This window comes from Acipenser ruthenus, chromosome 17 (assembly GCF_902713425.1).
Source record: "Acipenser ruthenus chromosome 17, fAciRut3.2 maternal haplotype, whole genome shotgun sequence".
Lineage (NCBI taxonomy): Eukaryota > Metazoa > Chordata > Actinopteri > Acipenseriformes > Acipenseridae > Acipenser > Acipenser ruthenus.
The window spans coordinates 10,206,943-10,220,766 of record NC_081205.1 but is presented as its reverse complement, the minus strand read 5'-3'; positions in this window follow the sequence as shown (position 1 = coordinate 10,220,766).

The window sequence follows — 13,824 nt, the reverse complement described above, 5'->3', positions numbered from 1 at the left end:
TGAGTCGGTGATTGAGCCGGGATTTGAACGGTGGACCTCCTGGTTACAAACCCTTTTCTTTAACCACAGGACCACACCACCTCCTTTATTAATAAAAATTGACTGTTCTCTTGTAAGTATCATAACTTTTCAATGTGGCACCATGGTCTATTTTGTGTTAATTGCCTAGGCTTCCAAGTTAATAATAATAATAATAATAATAATAATAATAATAATAATAATAATAATAATAATAATAATAATAAACTGTTAAAATCATTTAGTTTTAATTTAAAATAATCTTTTATTCGCATTGTACACCAATGTGTACAATGCAGCAGCATGGTTTTTTTTGTGTTACCGGTAGCCTAGTGGCTAAAGTAAAAAGAAAGTGCGCTAGGTATTCATTTGATTTTACTACTGTACTGTATACTGTATAGGCGTACTGTACAGATTTATATTTTTACATAATGTAATGTGTAGCCCACCCAAAAGACATTATTTCAGCCCAATGATTTGTACATTTAAAATACACTGGGCCTCAATTATGAAAGGGCACTAAATTTGGAGTAAAGTAGTGGACCTAACGTGCGAGATAAATCTAAATTTACTGCCCTATTTACGTGCAGAGTATTTGGCAAATTTACATACCATACCGTGCACGCTACATGTACTGTGAGCGTTAATTTAATGTGCATGATAATGTCAGAGACTTACCCGTGACCACTGTGATATCAAATGCCCCACTAGTCCTGACGTATCTTTTGGTCAGTAGCTTATTGTGACCGAAAATGAGTGATCGACAGACACAGCACTCAGCAGGGGAAAGGCAGAGGCAATGTAAAGTGAAACTGCACTGCTTACCTTTGAATTTTAACATGCATTCCTTGTCTGATGTAAAAAAATAATAATAATAAAAGCCTTTTTCCTTTCTCCTTTAATGCATATACAATAAAAGTCATGCTGTGCAATGGCAAATTTTTCTTTTTGTTCTGATTCCTCATTAAATATTGATTGATGAGACGTAGCCTCAATTCTCTTCCTTGTCGGCATTGCCACCCTGCAGAGCATGGGATCGAGGTGACAGTGCTATGTGAGTACAATCAATAGCACTCGTCCTGTAAACCTGTCCTCTGTGGGAAATTTAATGTTAACCTATAAGTATGGTTCAGGGGGTGGAGCTAAGCCCACCTGCATCCTATCATCATCTTTCATCAATTAAATCTACCTTATTTAGCGATCTGTCACCCCATCTAGCTGGAATAGCAAAGCAAAGGCTTGTTTAAACTATTTATTTTACTTTGTGTAATTTTACTTCTAAACTCTTAATTAATGAAAATGAAACTTTCTTCAGAATAGAGGCTGCAAAACCCTTTATTAATGACCTATATGCTTCTAATAAACTCTTAATTAATGAAAATGAAACCTTCACTTCAGAATATACGCTGCAAAACCCTTTATTAATGACCTATATGCTTCTAATAAGCTCTTAATTAATGAAAATGAAACCTTCTGAATAGATTAGTTATTAAGCATATACAAGCATCTAGTAGGACCTAATATGGCCAACAGTCTTCACTTCAGTATAAGGCATTAATGTCCAGTAACATGTTAGTAAGGCATGTTTGAGAATAAGCATAACTACCTAACAAACCCTTATTAGGAGGCTATACATGATGTAGTATGTGCTAATTAGTCACAAATAAGTACATAATAAATGCTTACTATGTAGTGCTTAAAATAAAGTGTTACCCTAACTTTAAACAATGAATCATAAATTCCGACTTACCAGTATATCTAGAGGCAATTCATTAACTTCAAATACTCAATTAAAATCATAGGTAAAACCACAAAGAGCTAGGAGACTGCAAAATCTCAAAAAAATAAAAAAAAAGAACAAAATCACTTGTGGTGAAAAAACCTTCAGTCTCTGAACAATCAAATGTCTTTAAAGAGATCAATAGAAAAGAACATGAAAGTTAGGAGAAATCTGCTGTTGGGCTGGGACATTGTGTTTAGTTGCCACTCGTCTTTTATACTATACAGTTTCATCTTTTGGGTATACATGAAAAGAAAGTAGCAAAACATTGTTTGATTCCATTTTCATTTAAGAAGGAACCTTCATGGCTTGAATCTCACAAACATAGTTAAAATAGATAAAGAGCCTCAAAAAGATGAAATCAAAATCCAGTTGTGATCTGAATTCACTGGTTTTGTTGGACATGCCTCTTACCTGTTAATTTCACATTCATGTCAACAAATAGTGTTCAGAATTCTTATCATGCTATTCCACTCATACTTAAGTATAAATAAGCACACCTCCTTCTTCCTGTTTTTAATAAACAGAAATGATAAACTGGATAATGTTTAACACATTCATAATCTATTAGGAAACAACGACTCTTACCTCTTACATTATATACAGTGATGCCCAGAAGTATTGACACACTGTTGTTTTCTACGTTAGACACTGTCAATGATAGTTCAGATGCATATTTTAATGATTAGGGAAAATTAATTCTGCTCACACTAATCTTCTTCATAGCCCACTCCATTCTTATCAATGCTCTCCTATCTCCACCACTTAATGATGACTTCATGGCCCTGACACCAATAGGGATCAGTCCTTAACCCTTTGTCAGAAGCTAGTGCACCCCAGAGCGTTTAAAATGAACATTCTGTGTGAGCTCAATTATTGCCACTGACAAAGGTTTAACCCCACTTATGAGTTTAGTCCAAAACAACCCACTAAAACAAAGCAATCCACAGGGATTTGTTTAGCAAGCGGCTAAGTGTATTCTACCAGGTGAGCCACTCGGGGGACCCCCTATGGAGTTTCAGTTTGATTATTTTTCTTAGGGAGGTTGAATTTGACATATATGGACAAAACAAAGTTTGACACTGTGGTAATGATAATTCTAAATGTGTTTTAGGGTGTCCTAGTGATTAAATGATTCACTTTCAAAAGAAGCCCCTGTTTAACATACAGACAAACATGCAACCCATTAGGGCCTCTACGTCATATGACAAGCGAATCTCAATCTCAGCACAGAACAGCAAACAAAGCTTGTCATAGCAAAATACATACAGTAGAAGGCAAGAGACACCAGGGAGCAGAATCGGTATAAAAATACCCACTTTGGTTTAGGATTTCACAGTGAAAATTGCTTGAGGTGCAGAAACTCATGGTTTGTTTTGAATTAAGTGATACTTGTTTACCAGCTTTATTAGTGCCTAAACTCAGAGGACCGGGGTGTCTAAACACCCCTAAAATTAGCCATATAGTTCTATAGGAACTAAAGCCCAGGACTGCTACAGTATTGATCATAACTACATAAACAATTAGTATATTTAATACACTTATCTTTAATTTCATTTGGAATTATCACAGCTTCTACATGACGTAGCATGCACAAGCTTTTTGCACACGTCTGGAGGATATGTTTTGCTGCTTGTCTCAACACATCAGTTTCAACAGCTCAGTGTCTTCTTTTCAACCCAATCCAGAAATGTTCCATTGGATTCAGAAATTGAGATAGATAGTCTGGGCTATGGACCAAGAACCTTGATGTTGCCCCATTTAATCAAAATCAACAACATAGAGGGTGTGTCAATAATTGTGTATACTGTAAATTCATTTCCCATAAAATGCCCTGTTGGCGTGTCCAAATACAAAGTTGTTATCATAGGTACCTATTTGGGAACAAAAGGTTGTTTTTTCCACACACAGACACATGCTCTTATTTTTACAATAATCCAGTACATATTGCCTCTTGGAAAGAGTATTGATTTCTCCAGAGATGGATGTTTAGTGGTATTTCACAGGAGGCAATGGAAATCGACAGTGGCACGCCAAGAGTGTATAGTGGAAACTGATAAACTAGTCCAAGTATACACACCTGTCAGGAAGTACATTCTTCAAAGCATTTTTCAAAGCGATACCTCCTGCCTTAAATTAACTCCTATTTTTTATAGATAGAAATATCATACATTAATACCATATGCCATGGTTTTCATGACATATCTTGCTTACATTTGCTATAAATAAGTGTGACAGGGTAGCGTCGCGGCCCGGATGTTATTGGCATGGAGAGAGACTCAGAACACAGAAGCTACAGTTTCAAGCGCTTATGCGCACATTTAACCAGCACAAATACTGAACATTGAACAGAACACAACACATTAACAAAATAAAACAGCTCAAGGGCCAAAATAAAAGTCTACAAAAACTCACGAATCTTAAACACAGAACGGGACAGCGTGGAACACAAAACACATACCTTCACCTCTATCACCAACATTAATTCTATCCTTTCCAACTAACACCCGTGATTACCCTATGTGTGCACCTGTGTCTGGAGCCTTAATTAATCATTTATCACTTATTCAGTTCGTGGATCCAGCCACATTCCCACATGTTTTGACACATACACTGGCAGGGCTTTCACCCTGCCACACTGCTAAAATAAGATATCCAAGAAAATACTGTAGCTTGTCTAACTCAATTGAAGGTACTGTACAGCAATCTATTTTTTTTTACAAGGCAGTATAGCCGTAAGAAGCTCATCCCTTCTGACAGGTGAGCTACATGTAGAAATGTGCATTTACAGAGCCAGTGTTTTGTAAATTCCTCTATTAAAATATCCTCATCTAATTAATAATGTATATTTCTTAGTTTAGTATATTACTTAGATTTGAATACTTATCACATCACTTCATTTGTATCTTTTAAAGTACAGACTGGAGTGAATTCTTTAAATAATGGAGAAAACTCTAGCTGAACTTCCCTTTGATCTGTTTCCAATTCTGTATGTGTTTTAAATGTGTACACTTAATAATTTAAGTTCTACAACTTCTCTGGAATATTTTTTGAAGTGTAACAAAAAATCATCACATTGATCCAATTTGTGTATCTTGGGGATTGAATAAGAAGGTGTTGCTAGTCCTAAAAAAAAAGTTGCTCTTGTAAATCTAAGGTTTTACATTTTTCTAAAATATCTGCTGGGAAAACTTCACAAGCAGAATGAGTTTTCCTGCTTCTATGAAAAACTGCCAGCAGCAGGGCCAATTAGTGTTGATTATGATGAATATTTTTATGATGGGAACAGAATCCAGATCTCATTTTCCCCGAATACCCATCATAACCAAGAAGGTTTTGTATTTGTCATGCTGGGCACCTAGCAACCCACCCTAGATTATCCTAGAATCATTGGGCCAAAGTTTTATGTGCTCCCATCTGAGAAAGAAAGAAATTTCAGTTCATGGGTATAAGATGAGGTTGTATTTGTTGAAAACTGATTGGGAACTTGATTGAAGTCTTTGAAATCTTAAAAGTTAAACCTACCCAACAGAAATCAGGACCAGAGGACAGAGCTGGAAATTAAGTCGAGATTAGACCCAGGCCAGAGGGTAGGAGGCCCTTCTTTACACAGAGTAGTGAGAATACGGAATGGGTTACCTAGACATGTTTTGAGTTTAATCATCTACTAGGAACAGCTTGAGCATCAATGGGCACCTCATTCGTATATTTTATTCCCTTTCAATTCAAAGACGACCACCAAAACATTACTTATAGGATATGCCTTCCTATTGGTAGGTATTCACTGAGCTCTTTATATCAGAGCTGCCGATAGGCCGCTTCATGGGGTGACGTCCTTGGTCCCGCCTACCGAGGGATTAAACAGTTATCCCACGGAAGCCATGTTCTCTTTTTGCTTCTCAAGATGGTAAAGTAAGACCTCTGTGTACAAACTGAGCGTATTTGAAAAAAGCTTTTCAGAGTCATGCTAAAAGCTGGCTTGTCGCTTTTGTGGAATCAGTGGCTCTAAAATAAAGCCTCTTTTTTGCCTTGCTTGCATTGCAGGTTGCCTTTTCCTACTGTCTGTTGTATGTGTGCAACTGCCTGTGCAGTACTGATTTAAAGAAGTGCGTGTGTGTGTCTTTTCAAGCCTAAAATCTTGGAGAGGATGCAGTTCCTCCGCCGGGGCTAGGCCTTGCTGTACCCCAGCCGTTGAGTGACTCTGCTGGCTGCCATGCGTGCAGTAGTGTGAAATATAAATAAATAAATCTGTACTGTTGTTGTTGCTTGACCCGATCGCACAACCCAGCTTGCCTGCATTGTGCTGTGGATTTAGCTGCAGTGCAGTGTTTAAAAACAACAACAGCCAGTCAGCCGTGTATTTTCTCCACCGGGGCTGCGTTTTTACCTGCTGCGCTGTAGAGTAGACAGTTGTGGCTGTCACAAGCGAGGGTCCCCAATGCCGATAAGGCGGCGTTGTTGGACGCACCGATATCCCTGGGGCATACTTTTGGGCCGGCTATGGAGGAGATCCTGCAGTGCTTCCACCGAGAACACAAGGCATCTCGGCAAGTGGCCGCACTACTCCCTCCCCGTGCTCGGGCGCGGGGCAGGTCGAGCTGTTGGCAATCTCCCCAGGCACGTATTATTACCAAGACAGTTCTGGTTCCCTCAGCTCCTCTCGGTGACTTGAGGCAACCCCTACACAAGCGAGCCATTCGTCTTGTACACCCCACCTCCTATGGAGAGAGGTTCTACTCGAGATACTTTCTGGTACCCAAGAAGGGTGGCGGCTTTCGCCCCATCCTAGACCTGAGACTCCTCAACATCCCATTCTTCAGTTTACCACCGTGGACTTAAGGGATGCATTCTTCCACGTTCCCATTTATCCTGCGCACAGGAAGTACCTCAGCTTCGCCTTTCAGGGAAGCATTTAAGTTCGGCCTCTCATTAGCTCCTTGTACATTTTCAAAGTGCATGGACGCTATCCTGGCCCCCATGCGGTTGCAGGGGATCAGAGTATTGAACTACCTCAATGATTGGTTAATTAGTTCCCAGTCGAGAGAGGGAGCAGTGGCCCACACACCGATTATGACAGAGCATCTGGCGAGGTTGGGCCTCACCATCAACGATGCAAAGAGTCGGCTTACACCGCTGCAGTGCACAACATACTTGGGGCTCCGGCTGGACTCCAGTACGATGTGCACATGCCTGTCAGATGACAGAGTAGCAAGCATGGCTCAATGTGTTTAATTTACATCCGAAGCGTGACAGACACCGTCGGCTGACAGTGTCTCGCTCATGTTCGGCAGCCCTGCGCTGGTGGAGGATGACCTCACATGCACGAAAGTGTACGGATGGGAGTAGTGTTGAACTATCAGGTGGTGACGACAGACACCTCCAACTTGGGTTGGGGGCGTAGTCTGGGAAGGCAGAGGAGTCTACGATACCTGGTCGGGCTTCCAAATGACCTTAGATTGAATCCCAGCTACTTGCTTCCTGTTATAAGAACTAGTGCCAGTATCACAAAACTACTAAATAAAGTAAACTGCATGAAAATAAAATATTGTAATCATTCAGACTAGCTGATTTGATTTCTGCAAAGTTGTCCCATCATTGCTGTTTACAGAAACATGAAAGAGGGTTTTGCTAGGCAGCAGCCTGCTTTGTGATTTAAGTGTTCTATGAGATTGACCCCTGGGAACAAGTGAATCATATGGAATTAAAAAGAAATAAACACTGACACGTTTCATTCAAATTGAGTACTTCCATTTTTTTTCTTCACTTTGAAGTTCAAGAAAAAAAGGAAACCCACAATGGGCCAGTTTAGAATGACTAATACATGTTAACCAGGTTTATCTGTTCATTTATAAAGGCCCATAGCCTGCTATCAAAGTCAGATAAGTAATAGAGCACACTGCATTGTAAGGTACATTTTCATCAGAACCAATGCAGCTATGATTTCTCCACAGAGTGGTCTCATGCTGCACGCTGTACACAGTGTATTCTCAATGGACAGCAGTGTGGAGTTGTGGTTAGGGTTCTGGACTCTTGACCAGAAGGTTGTGGGTTCAATCCCAGGTGGGGGACACTGCTTCTGTAACCTTGAGCAAGGTACTTTACCTAGCTCCAGTAAAAACCCAACTGTTTAAATGGGTAATTGTATGTAAAAATGATGTGTAAAAAGTAATGTAATTGTATGTAAAAAAAATAATGATATCTTGTAACAAAAGTCGCCCTGGATAAGGGCTAAGAAATAAATAATAATAATAATGTATCTAAAATTAGAAAACATATTTCCTCATCTGGTCCCTAATGGCTGGAATGGCGTCTTTCAAAACATGTTTGATTTCTGTTCCAAATAATTCACCAAGAATATGCACAATAGCTGGAATACATGGGCTGAATTCACAGAGCTTTAAGCACTTGACTGGGACCGAATATGCCAGGTACATCCTCCTCCAGTAAAAAAAAAAGGATTTTCTATCTCCTTTAAAATGTAATTATTTCTCTTCAATTAACATTGATTGTTTTACTTAACTTGTAAATGAACTAGTCAATTGTGGCCATTCTCTCCGTTCAGTTCAACACCACTTGTTTCCGATTTTGAAACTAAACAACCTTCTCTGATCAGCAATTATTATTATTATTATTTTTATTCCATTTAATATGTTATAAAAAAATACACTATCCATATATTTATTTTCCATAAATATCACTCCTGTACTCAAACCCTTGCACTAGCTCCCTTGTGTGTTTTAGAATTCATTTGAAAGTTTACCTACCAGGTTATTATTATTATTATTATTATTATTATTTATTTATTTATTTCTTAGCAGACACCCTTATCCAGGGCGACTTACAATCGTAAGCAAATACAGTTCAAGTGTTAAAATACAAGTAATAATACAATAAGAGCAAGATAAATACTATGACTATGGTTCAAGCAAGTACAAGTGTGACAAAATACAATTCAATAATACAGCAGATAACAGTGATAGTTACATCAGGATATGATTAACTACAAAATACTACAGATTAAACACTTGGCAGATTGCAGTACTCTGAAGTACAGGATTAAATGCAGTAAAATAGGGGGCAGATAAGAGGAAATAAAGCGCATTTAAAGGAAGGGTGATAGTGTCCCAGGGGAAAAACAGAGGAGTTCTACAGGTGCTGTCTGAAGAGGTGAGTCTTAAGGAGGCGCCGGAATGTGGTCAGAGACTGGGGGGTCCTGACATCTGTAGGAAGGTCATTCCACCACTGCAGGGCGAGGGTGGAGAAGGAGCGGGCTCTGGAGGCAGGGGAGCGTAGAGGAGGTAGAGCCAGTCTTCTAGTGCAGGCGGAGCGGAGAGGTCGAGTGGGAGTGTAGGGAGAGATGAGGGTCTGGAGGTAGCTGGGTGCAGTCTGGTCAAGGCATCTGTAGGCTAGTACAAGAGTCTTGAACTGGATGCGAGCGGTGATCGGGAGCCAGTGGAGTGAGCGGAGTAGTGGAGTTGCGTGGGAGAAGCGAGGCAGAGAGAACACCAGGCGGGCAGCGGAGTTCTGGATGAGCTGGAGCGGACGGGTGGCGGACGCAGGGAGGCCAGCCAGGAGGGAGTTGCAGTAGTCTAGGCGGGAGAGTACCAAGGCCTGGACCAGGAGCTGGGTGGCGTAGTTGGTGAGGAAGGGTCGGATTCTTCAGATGTTGCTCAGGAAGAATCGGCATGTGCGTGCCAGAGTGGAGATGTGCTGGGAATAAGAGAGGCAGGGGTCCAGGGTGACTCCGAGGTTCTTAGCAGAGGAAGAGGGAGAGAGTGTGGTAGATTCCAGAGGAACAGAGATAGAGAGATCAGAGGAGGGGAAGGAGGAAGGAAAGAAAAGGAGGTCAGATTTAGAGAGGTTGAGTTTGAAGTGATGCGAGTGCATCCAGGAGGAAATAACAGACAGACAGGTAGAGATACGGGAGGAGATGGTGGAGTCAGAGGTGGGGAAGGAGAGGAAAATCTGAGCATCATCAGCATAGAAATGGTATGAGAAACCATAGGATGCGATGAGGGGGCCCAGGGAGCGGGTGTAGAGAGAGAACAGGAGAGGACCCAAGACTGACCCTTGGGGGACTCCTGTTAAGAAAGGGTGAGGTGTGGAGGTTGCTCGACGCCAGGTTACCTGGTAAGTGCGGTTGGAGAGGTAGGAGGGGAGTGCCAGAGATCCCCAGGTCAGCGAGAGATGATAGTAGAATAGAGTGATCAACAATGTCAAAGGCAGCAGAGAGGTCGAGGAGAATTAGGACAGAGAGAGAGGCAGCTCGGGCAGACTTGGTGACAGACAGGAGGGTGGTTTCAGTGGAGTGAGCAGAGCGGAAGCCAGATTGGAGAGGGTCGAGCAGAGAGTGGTTGGACAGGAAAGCAGAGAGCTGGCGGTGTACAGTCCACTCGGGTTTTGGAGAGGAAGGGTAGGAGGGAGACAGGACGGTAGCTCTGGAGGGAGATGGGGTCGAGGGTCGGTTTTTTGAGGAGGGGAGTGATAGAGGCTTTTTTGAAGGCAGCAGGAAAGAGACCAGAAAGTAGAGAGGTGTTGAGAAGGGAGGAGATGAAGGGAAGTAGAGCAGGAGCAGCAGCTTGAAAGTGGTGAGTGGGGAGGGGGTCCAGGGCACACGTGGTGGGTTTGTGACCCTGGAGCAGGGAGGAGAGGTCAGAGTCTGAGAGGGGCGAGAAGGTGGAGAAGGAGGGTGAGTTAGTAGGGGATGCAGTGGGTGTAGGGGTTGGAGCAGGAGGGGGTGCGGGGGAGGGAGAGGTGTTAAAGAGTTTGCGGATATCTGAGATTTTAGAAGAGAAGAAGGAGGCAAAGTCATCAGGGGAGATAGAGGAGGGAGGAGGAGGGGGGAGGGTTTAGGAGGGAGGAGAAGGTAGAGAATACTTTACGTGGGTTGTTAGTGGAGGCTTGGATTACAGATTGGAAATAAGTACATTTAGCAGAGGAGAGAGTAGAGGAGAAGGAGGAGAGGAGAGTGCGGTAAAGGTCTAGGGCAGCAGGGAGTTTGGTTCTCTTCCATTTCTTTTCAGCAGATCGCAGTGTGATTCTTGCTGAGCGGAGCGCAGAGGAGAGCCAGGGTTGGGGAAGGGAGGGGCGAGCAGGTCGGGAGGTGAGGGGACAGAGGGAGTCGAGGGAGGAGGTGAGGGAGGAGAAGAGGGTGGAGGTAGCAGAGTCTACAGAGAGTTGTGAAAAGGAGTCGATAGGAGGGAGGTGAGAGAGAGCAGTGGAGGCAAGGACAGAGGGGGAGAGAGAGCGGAGGTTACGGCGAGAGGTGACAGTGGGGGTAGGAGGAGCAGGGAGAGAGGGGAGAGACAGAGAAAAAGAGATGAAATAGTGATCAGAGAGGTCCAGGGGGGTGACAGAGGGTGGAGGGGCAGCAGGCCCTGGAGAAGGTGAGGTCCAGTTGACGGCCAGCGTTGTGGGTAGGAGGGGATGGAGAGAGACAGAAGTCGAAGGAGTGAAGGAGAGGGAGGAATCCAGCAGAGTGGCTGGGGTTGGAGAGATGGATGTTGAAGTCACCTAACAGGACAGTTGGGGTAGACAGAGAGGGGAGGGAGGAGAGTAGATAGTCGAGTTCATCCAGAAAGTGAGTGAGAGGCCCAGGGGGGCAGTACAGTACAATGAGCAGGAGTTGACAGGGAGAGGTTAGTTGGACTGCATGAAATTCAAAGGTATTAACAGAGAGTGAGGAGAGATCAGAGGGGACAGAAAAGAGTAAGGAGGGAGAGAGGAGAAGAAGATGAGGTTAGAGGGGTTGGAGGAGCAGCAGCGGAGAGAGGGCAGAGGACGAGGACGAGAGGACAGAACAGGGATGTGAGAGACAGTCATAGCAGGACAGGCAAGACAAAAGGCACAGTAGGAGCAATGGGATGGAGGATACAGACCTGACTAGTAGATGGCTTCTTCCAGAGCACTGCTAGGTTCGGATCTATTCCAACAGCATCTCGGCGCAGGCCTCCCCTTGCTGGACTCCCACACCTAGACTCCCGGCTCTTTTGTTAAGGCTCTTCGGTTTGCTGGCGCTTCTTGCTGGCACCGAAATAGGTAGATTAATGTTACAGCTACGTGGCAAAAGAACCAACTAAACTGTGTGGAAACCAATCAAGTAGCAAATCAACTTCTAATCAATTTAACCACTCACCTGGTACTAATCACACACTAATCAGCTAATTCAAACACCACCTTACAATAATAAACAATAGTCTGGTACAAACACACACAAGACATTGTATTGTATGAGTCTACAAGGTGTTTAGATTGTTCGAAGGGCTACATGACCATTCCACGCAAAACCAGTCTCTGAATAGAAGTAGCCACTGACTTCTAGATGTATAATACAATGCACAAAAAAACAAACTTGCACCTGGTCTTTATATGAATTAAAAGGTAGTGTAGCTGGAGGCCTGGATTGGAATCAAGCTGTTTAGGTCACAAGGGAAATGACCAGTAGTGTATTCTACATCATTAAAAAAACATTACACAATTCAGCATAATTGGGATTGTTTAAGAGGCTGTACTGTGATGCTCTCATGGTGCCTGTCTGCTTGTAGCCAGTGCTATTCTCTCACCTTTCATGCACATTAATTCACAAGCAGTTAATTGCTGTTTCAATATAATGATAATTTAATTATAATTCACCCACATTTGGGAAGTGGACAGAACTGCCCCAATGTCTTTCTTCCAGTATGTTAAAACATCTGTTTCAGCAAACCATTCCTATTTACAGTTTTGTTTTCAATTATAGATATTGTATTGCTATTGCTATAAACTACTCCACTGTTTACTTTTGTGATGATTATATACAAGAGACAGTTTAAGTGGACCGTTTTTGTTTCATAGGGTAAACTGTGCCAGCATCGGAAATCAGGCTTGAAATTTTACAGCGAGAAGTAAAATCCAATGGGTGTCTTTCACTTTTGAAACCACTGAGACTGACTTTGTAAATGATCTTTCCAGATCACTGAAAGGTCAGCATACACAGTACTACACTCATCAGGAGTGTGGCAGGATAGCGTCAGAAATAAGACTCAGTCAAGAAAGCTGCAGTGAAAGCGTTGTTTGTGCAAGTTTATTCACAAAATAGAACAAAAACAAACAGCCCTACTTGTGTGATATGTCATTGCAAGAGGTGATTCATCCTTTAAAACGAGGCCCTACTTGTGTATTTCCAGTAGATGACCATATTAGGAGATAGCCTTGAATGTGAGTGTTTTGGAATGTAGACAGACTTACCTCGGTGCAGGAAACAAACATTTTTACAAAAATGTTTACAAAATAAGAGAAATGGTGACATCGAAAGCACAAGGACCTGTTTTCTGATTTATTTTTTTTTCGTGTTTGTGGATCAGATGCACGAGACCAGAGCTGTTTAGGGTTATGTTGGCCATAATTACTTTATTTTTTATCCAATTTGTCCAAAGACAATTTTCCATGTTTCCTACATGTTGAAGTTTCATTGTGCACTGTTAGATATGAGCTGGCCATGCTAAAATATTTTTTATAGACAATTAATTTTATTTAATTAAGTGTCTCTTTTTCTGTGGTTTTTGTTATCTGTATTGAACAGGGTGAGTTTCAGACTATTTTACTTTTTTATGAAAGCCTAGTGTGTGCACATTCATTTCATGTATGACATGTACCTGTAACCTTTATAGTTAAGAGTTATAGCCACAAATCTAACAATAGTTAAAAAAACAAACAAACAAACAAACAAACAAAAAAAAAAAACGATAATAGCTTGGACCCTAAAGGGTTTTAAGATAAAATAATGAATTGAATTATAATTATAACTGTGTTTGAATTAAATTTTTCCCATAGACATTTAAAATTAAATCTTAAAATATACCTCATAACCTACAATGCTTGAGCCGGTTGTTAAATCGTCTTCTAGGTAGATAAACATTTTCATAAAGTAACTTCTTCCATTGTTGCGAGTTGGAGATTGAATTTTGCCCGCTCATAAATGATAAAGTGTTTTGATCTCGATCTGCTGCTGCTGGAAACTAAGAGGATGGATTTTATATCGTTTTCAA